The sequence below is a fragment of the Ceratotherium simum genome, chromosome 4 (genome assembly GCF_057802395.1).
Source record: "Ceratotherium simum simum isolate JZ-2026a chromosome 4, ASM5780239v1, whole genome shotgun sequence".
Classification (NCBI taxonomy): domain Eukaryota; kingdom Metazoa; phylum Chordata; class Mammalia; order Perissodactyla; family Rhinocerotidae; genus Ceratotherium; species Ceratotherium simum.
The window spans coordinates 11,311,566-11,319,757 of NC_141903.1; positions in this window are offsets into that span (position 1 = coordinate 11,311,566).

An 8,192-nucleotide genomic window follows, 5' to 3' on the forward strand; every position below is an offset into this window, starting at 1 on the left:
TTTGGGGGAAGGTGTCATCTCCTAGCCTTGGTGCTTGATAAGCAGTACTGGACAGCTTCTGGTCTAACTCCATCATCTTCCTCCTTCTCCTTTAAAATTCTTGATAGGTCTGGTTCAGACCCTCCAGCCATTGACAATGTTACCTGCAATGTAAGGAAACTCTCAGGTTTGGGACTTTGCTTGTTTTCAAATAACTGGGAATGTCTACAGTTGGAGACATAAACTTCTAGTCCCAACAGTCCCAATAGAAGGCACCCATCTACTGTCTGGAAAAAGAGATTCTTCTAGCCCTGTCCCCTCTCCTTTAAGCCCTCTGTGAAAGAACATAGCATTCTCTAATAACAGTAGTGACTACCTTTGGTTAAAGCCTTATTATGTGCCAGATCTGGTGCTAAGCACTTCATTAATCCTCACCCCTAAAAAAAACCATGAAAATGATATTATCATTCCCATTTTGCAAATAAGAATACAGAGTCTCAATCGGTTGAGCATCTTGCGTAAGCTCATACAGCTGATAGGCGGCAGGGTTGAGATTCTAACCTGACTGGCTCTCAAGTCTATGTTCTTAACCATTATATCTTAACTGCCTCTTTCCTATGTGAGTCTCTCTCAGGGCTTTTTGTCATTGCTTCCTTGATTTCTTAGTTCTCCTATATCAACTGTTATTGAGATTGTAGGAAGAAAAGTGAGGGAGAGGTTCTGGTAATAGCAGAATAGCTTGTATCAAACTAATCCTCCCACATATAACCATTATATACTCTGGATAAAACAAACAAAACAAAAGCATAAAAACCTTCTTTAAGGAACTGGGACCACAACCAAAAGAAGGCAGAAACAGAGTGGATTCAACCCTTGCGAGACAAAAGCACATTGGGTAAGAACCACATTTAATTGGATCTTCCCCTGAAGACATGTTGTTTTTTACACTGTGTATGGGGGATGGAGTGATTAGAAATTGAAGGGAGAAATCCCGTGAAGGAGGGAACCACTGAAGGGGTGTCCCACAATCTGTATACCAATTCTCCTCAAATCCTTGGCTGACTGCTAACCAGTTCATACAGAGGGAGAGACTCTAAGTTACCTGGAGGAAAGCAACTGCAGGAAAACTAAAGAGCTGAGCAGAGTTTGGAGTTCAAGTCTTGACATGTTAGAGAAGCTTGGTAAACACTTTTGCCTTTCCATTGAAAGTCTTTCAGGGTCATACGCTAGAAGTAAGGACCACATCCTAGAACAAGGTCTACTCTCTAGGAACAAGGATAAAACTGAAAGAGACTGACTCCTATAAAGGCTTAAACTAAGCTTCCACAGGATTAAGGTGTTCTGTCAGCAATTGCACCATCCTCTAGGTCAAAACTTAATACCTTTCAGGGCCGGCCCGGTGGTGCAAGCGGTTGGGTGCGCACGCTCCACTGCGGAGGCCGGGGGTTCGCCAGTTCAGATCCCAGGTGCGCACCAACACACCACTTGTTAAGCCATGCTGTGGCGGCGTCCCATATAAAGTAGAGGAAGATGGGCACAGATGTTAGCCCAAGGCCAGTCTTCCTCAGCAAAAAAAGAGGAGGATTGGCATTGGATATTAGCTCAGGGCTGGTCCTCCTCACAAAAAAAAAAAAACAAAAAAAACTTAATACCTTTCAAAGAAAGGTAACAGAATCTAGAGACTCTAGAGTATATTACATGTGATAAACATACAATAAAAAACTACTTGACATACAGAGAACCCAGAAAATGTGACAATCGAGAGAGTAAATAGTCAACAGAAGCAGACCCAAAGATGAATCAGATACTGGAATTAGCAAAGACCTTGGAATAACTATAATAAACATGTTTAAAATATTCATCTTACAGAAAAAGATGAATGTAACAGCTGAAGAGTTGATGAATTTGAGGATAGTTAAGAAAACTGTAGAAAGTAAGCCAAAAGCTGAAAAATACGTTTGAAATTAAAAATGTACTAGATAGGATAGCAGGTTTCTGGATACTCTAAAAGTATAAGCAAAAGTGAAGACAGATAAATACAAATTATCCAAGCTGAACCACAAAGTGAAAAAATGTTTGTAAAACATGAACAGAGCCTCAGTAGGAAACATTAAGTAGTCTGATGTATGTGTCATTAGAGTCCCAGAAGAAGAGGAGAGAGAAAATTTGGCAGAAAGCAAATATCTGAAGAAATAATGGCTGAAAATTTTGTGAATTCAATAGAAAAAATTTCACTCCACAAATTCAAGAAACTCAGAAAACTCCAAACATGATAAATACAAAGAAAATCATGCCTAGGCACATCATAATCAAATTACTGATGACTACAGAAAAGGAAAAAATCTTTAAAATATCCAGAAAAAAAAAGACACGTCACACACAAAGGAACAACTACCATACAGCTTTCTACTGATCAGAACAAATGGAGGCCAGAAGACAATGGGATTAAAATGCTTACAGAAAAGTAAGGGGCCACCCCTGCAATGCCTATGAAAAACCTACTCATACATGAAAATTATTTTCTTCATCCATCTGCTCTCAATAGAGAAAAAGTTTAATATTTTATCATCGATACGAAGGCAGCCCTGAGCTTTTAGTCTAAGTCCCAGCTCTGTAAGTGCATTAGCTGTGTGCTGTTTAACCTCTTTGAACCCGAGTTCTCATCTGTAAATGGGGATAATAATAGTACCTTCATCTCATGGGGCTGCTGTGAAAATTAAATGAAACTGTAAATGTAAAGCACTTAGCACAGTGCCTGGTATCTAATGGGCCAGCGACCACAGGGTGAGCAGGGGATGGAGAAAACAGACAAAGTGGTCCATGTCCCCCACAGCCCTTTCCAACTAGCTAGGCAACCAAGCTCTATGGCCAAGGATATGAGATACGCTGACGAATCAAGAGCATGATCACAAGCACGTCTTTGATACCAGGTGGATGGGACCACATCTGAGCTCCCTGGACTGAGAGTGCAGGAAAGTCATCTCCCTGGATTAGAACTAGAGGCTGTTACTAAAAGAAATGATAATAGAGATAGGAAGGCAAAGAACAAATGTTCACCCTAGACTCTGAAGGTGGATCACAGTTTTTCCCTCAAGGAGCTCATACACAAGGAAACAAATTAATAGGAGACAGAATACAAGGCACTAAGGATCTTGATAGAGGGATGCACAGGTTACAAAGGGGCAAAAGTGGAGAGGAGAAAGGGGTGATCGGGGAAGACTTCCTGGAAAAACTAAAATTCAAAATAAATATTCAGGGGTAAGTAGGAGTCTACAGACAAAAAAGAGGAAAAAGATTTTTCAGGCAGGTGAGGAGAAGAGACTGGAAGCCTGGGTGGGAGAAGAGGCAGTGGAGATGGAAAGAAGTAGGTCGTGCCCTGCTTTGTAAGCCATCCTAAGGAACTTGACTTTTTCCTCTAAGGATTAACTTTCAAATGTGTTTTTTACTAAGACCCATAATAATAAAATCAGTTTACATGACAACCTGTATGTGTATATACATACAGTCACGTGTCCCATAATGATGTTTCAGTTCACAGACCACATATATGACAGTTGTCCCATAAGATTAGTACCATACAGCCTAGGTGTCTAGTAGGCTATACCATCCAGGTGTGTAAGTACACTCTGTGATGTCTGCCCAACAACGCAATTCCCTGACGATGCATTTCTCAGAGTGCATCCCCGTCCTTAAGTGGTGCGTGACTGTCTACATCATATATATATGTAGACATATGTACATATAAATCTCAAATGTAACTACTTTGGAAAACTGTTTGTCAGTTTTAATACTTATCACACATCTACACTGTGACCCAGAAATTTTACTCCTGTGAGTGTAGCCAAAAGAAATGAGTAGAGATGTTCACAAAAAGACGTGCACAAGAATATTCACAGGAACTTTGTTCATAATAGCCAAAAACTGGAAATAACCCAAATGTCCATCAACAAGAGAAATGGATAATTAAATTGTAGTGTATTCATACAATGGTTTAAGATAATGAAAATGGGCAAACTACAGCTATATGCAACATCATTAATATATTTCAGACATAATGTTGAGCTAAAGAAGCTAAACACCCAAAGAGTACATATTCTTTGATTCCATTCAGTTCAAGAACTGGCAAAACTAATTGATGATTATAGCAGTCACAATAGGGATTATCTCTCAGGGAGCGGGGTGAGGGTAGTTTTGACAGGGAAGGGGCATGAGGGAGGCTTCTGGGGTGCCGGATACATTTTATGTCTTGAGCTAGGTGGTGGCTAAATGAGAGTATCATATATAAAAATTCATCAAGCTGCACACTTAAGACTTGTGCACTTTACTGAATACATGTTATAGCTCAATACAAAGTTGCTAAAAATTAACTACGTCAAAAGTACCCTAAATAACATGACAAAAGGGAGCCTCAAATTCCCACTTAGAATACATGCTTAGATTTAAAACAATCTGAAATAAACGTTTCACAGAACAATGCTTTCATGTGATTGAGGCCAACATTTAGTCTACTCAGTTTTTTTTAATGCTGGTTACAACTCGCTAAATTGATTTCATGACCCATTAAAGGTCATAATCCATTGTTTGAAAATCACAGTTCTAAACAATAGGGAGCCACTGAGCGTTTTAAGAAGAGGTGTGATATGAACCGGCTGGTGTTTCAGAAAACTCCCTCTGGGGCAGCGTGGAAGATGGATTCAAGGTGTGAGATGAGAGCTGGGAGATCCGGTGAGGAGGCCGTTAGGTTTGGGGATGGGCCCTAGAGGAGAGGGTCTTGAGCCAAGTCTGTTTTTCAGGTTGTGGGTTTTTGTCTGCCCTCTGCATTGACCTCTTACCCTGCATCACACCTGGTCCCTGGTGCCCCATGTGGAGTCAACTCCACCCATTCTGCAGGCGGTCAGTCTTCCTCATTGGAAGCAGCTGACTGAGAGGAACCACGCCCATTCTTCCCACCAGCGGACCAGCATTATAAGGGCTTGGGGCAGAAATTTTCCCTCCCTCTTTCTTCCCAATGAGCAGTGGTGGCCCCATGAATACTGTTAGAGACTGGGGTTTAGGTTAAAGCTGACAAGGAAAGAGAGCAATTTGTGTGCCTCTGTTCTTTCCCAGACATTGTGCAAGTCACTTTACATATGTTATCTCATTTCATTCCAACAACCCTTTAGAATAGATATGATCATTTCCGAGGATGAAGAAAGTGAGGCTCAGAGAGGGGAGGTGACACACACACCCAGGGTCCTGCAGCTGACAAGTGATAAAGCCAGGCTTAGAATCTGGGTCTGTGGACACAAGATCCCAGCTCTTTCTGAACAAAAGACCTAATAATGTGCGTGCATCCCATCTTGATTTGAGATACTGGCTAGAGAAGGGGACCCTAATTCGTGACAGGCTAATGCCCTTGGGCTCTGTAGAATCTTTCAGGGAGGGTGGAGAAACCTCAACTAGGCAGTCTGCTCTCCGGGTGGTGCTGAGATTTCACACTCTCTGTTTGAAGTGTGGTAACTTAGGACCTTTCCCACACCTTTCCTCCTTGTTTCACTCGCCCAGAGTTCTGACGGTAGCAGACCTCACAGCTCCAGCACCCAGCACTGGGCAACTTTGGCAGTTGCTCCCTGCCTCATCGCTCTGGCCGGGGACAACAGGCTAGAGAACTGGTGATGGACAGCAGGAATCCTGGAGGCTCAAGGTGAGTGGAGGTCAAGAAGGGCCACGTCCCTGGATTCCATGCCCAGGCTGGCACAACAACCATCCCTGTCTTTCTACACCACTGTTGCAAGATAAGGAGAAGCTGCTGAAATGCTTTGGCTCTGAGGCACCATATTTCCTTCTAGTCACCCCCAAGAATTCTGGAGGCAGAACAGGATTCTGGTTAAAAGTCTTGAGGCCATTCCAAGCTGGAACTCTCTGAAGGAGAAACTGAGAACAGAGCATCTCTCAGCAGCCCTCCTCGCTGTGCTCACTGAAGATGAACTTCCAGTTCACACACAAGCACGTGGGCATATGCATGCATGCACACACACACACACACAGGTCAGCTAGTCCAATTACTACTGTCTCTGTTCTGTGCCCTGAGAGGCCAGTCATGATGACAACATCCTTTGGGTTTCCTCACCAGCTGGCTTGGTGGAAGCCAACTTGCTCCCGTGGTAGCCTTGTCTCCTCGGGCGGGCCCTAGCCAACCTCTTGCCTTCAGTTTGAGGCAGAAATAGGCATCTGTTCCAATTGCGCCCTAAACTCCAGAAGACACGGTGACATTCTCTCAGTGGTTCTCAGGGAGCTCCCTCACTTCACTCAAGGTGTGTGTGGGCAGGGGGAGAAAATACACAGCACCTCTCAAAGAGATTCCTGCTCTTGGCCACTCTCTCTCCATTATCTACCTGCCTCTTTTATACTCGCAAAGCAGCAATGGGGCCAGGTTTTTTGATTCCCATTTAGCATGTTCTGCATAGCTGGTCTGGTACCTCCCTTTAGAAATTGAGGGCTCTTGACACCTTTTGTTCTCAGCTCTATTGGTACTTATGAGCAAGATAAGCAGAATATCAGAAAGTCAAGAATGCTGTACCCGCCACCTTTCTTTCTTTCTGTCTTCCTTCCTTCCTTGAACATCTGCATATAGTGGATAAACTCCACCCCCTACATGCACGTGTGTGCGCGCGCACACACACACATACACACACACAAATACAAGTAGCTGAAAACAGTGTCTAAGAGACCTGAGTGGTGGAGGTGTTATCTCCACAAATATCATCTGGGCCCTAAATACCTTGTCACGCATCCACCTGCAAAGGCAGTTGGCCCAAGTATGGGTGAAGTTTTGCAGGCCTGGGGTCCATTCAGCCCCCTCCAGTTGCACTTCTATGTGTTCGTTTTACTGTTGGACTGTGGGGGGCAGTCTGATTCCCTTATATCTAAGTTCCCTCATAGCACCTCTAAGCACCTCATAATGGTCCCCTGATACTTACAGTAGAATCACTCCAAAAAGGGAGTGTCAGGCAACGACCCCTGTGCCTGGGTCCCCCCAAGGCTCATAACTAGGGCTGAGCTTCTATCATTGAGTCGTGGCATTGTCTGAGCCAATAATCAGGCCAAACTGGATATTTTCAGTGAGTGCCTTTCCCATTCCCATATCAGCACTGCACGGCTCACAGTTCACAGAGCCCTTCCACACACCTCACTTGATCTCACTCTTGTGCAGAGCTCTGTGAGAAAAGACAAACAGTATCCGTCTCTGGGAAAGATGAAGGTGCTCATTTCAAGCCTATTGAGGTTCTTAAAAAAACAAAACTAAATACAGTGGAAAAAACCCTGATTACTTTCCTCCTCCCTCCCCATTTCCCCCACTGCAAACTTACCCACGTTGATAGACACTGACACCTCTCCTCCCCTCCTGCAACACTGGGGAAGGACCCAAGGCCCATTTGGCCCTGGACCCCATCCCCCTGCCTTCTCAGGGAAAGTCCCATTTACCACTTATTCCCTCCCTCCTCATGTAGCTTCTGTCTCTCTCTCTCTCCCCTAGGTCTTCCTAGTCACCTAAGATTCATTTTTAGAATGATGCAAATTTAAATTTATAGATGAAAACTAGAAAGAGGGAAGAGGGAAAGGGCGAAGGAGAAGGAAAGAGGAAGAAAGGGGAGAAAAGGATGGGAGAAATGGAACTGGATCTTTTCCCACAAGGAACAAACCCGCTTGTGTTTCTTCTGACTTAACACTTCTGCCAGCTGTTGCCTTAATCTCTCTCCTTCTCTGCACGGCCAAACATTTTGAGGAAAAGTTCTATATTTGCCTCTGCTTCTTTTCCTCCTATTTATTTCTCAACTGGCTGCAATCTGGCTTCTGTCCCCTCCTCTCCACTAAAACTGATCTAGAGTTCACCAGGGAGCATCTAACTGCAAAATCCGACAGACTAAAAAACAAAGGTGGTTTCTCCTGAGCCTGTGGTCCTGAGGATGACCCTCCCTCTTTTCTTGAGACTCTCCTTTCCCCTGGCCTCTGTGGCCCTACCTTTTGCTGGCATACGCCCTCCCTCTCCATCTCCTTTCTGTCGTTGTCCATTAACCCTTAAATGCCAGGGCCACTTCCTAAGCCTCCTTCATTCCTGCCTCTATTCACGTCCACAGGGACATGACATTCAAATCCACAGTTCCAACCACCAACATCAGCTCCCCCTGGCGTCATAATGCCCAAACTATGTCATAAGGCCAACAACAATAAAT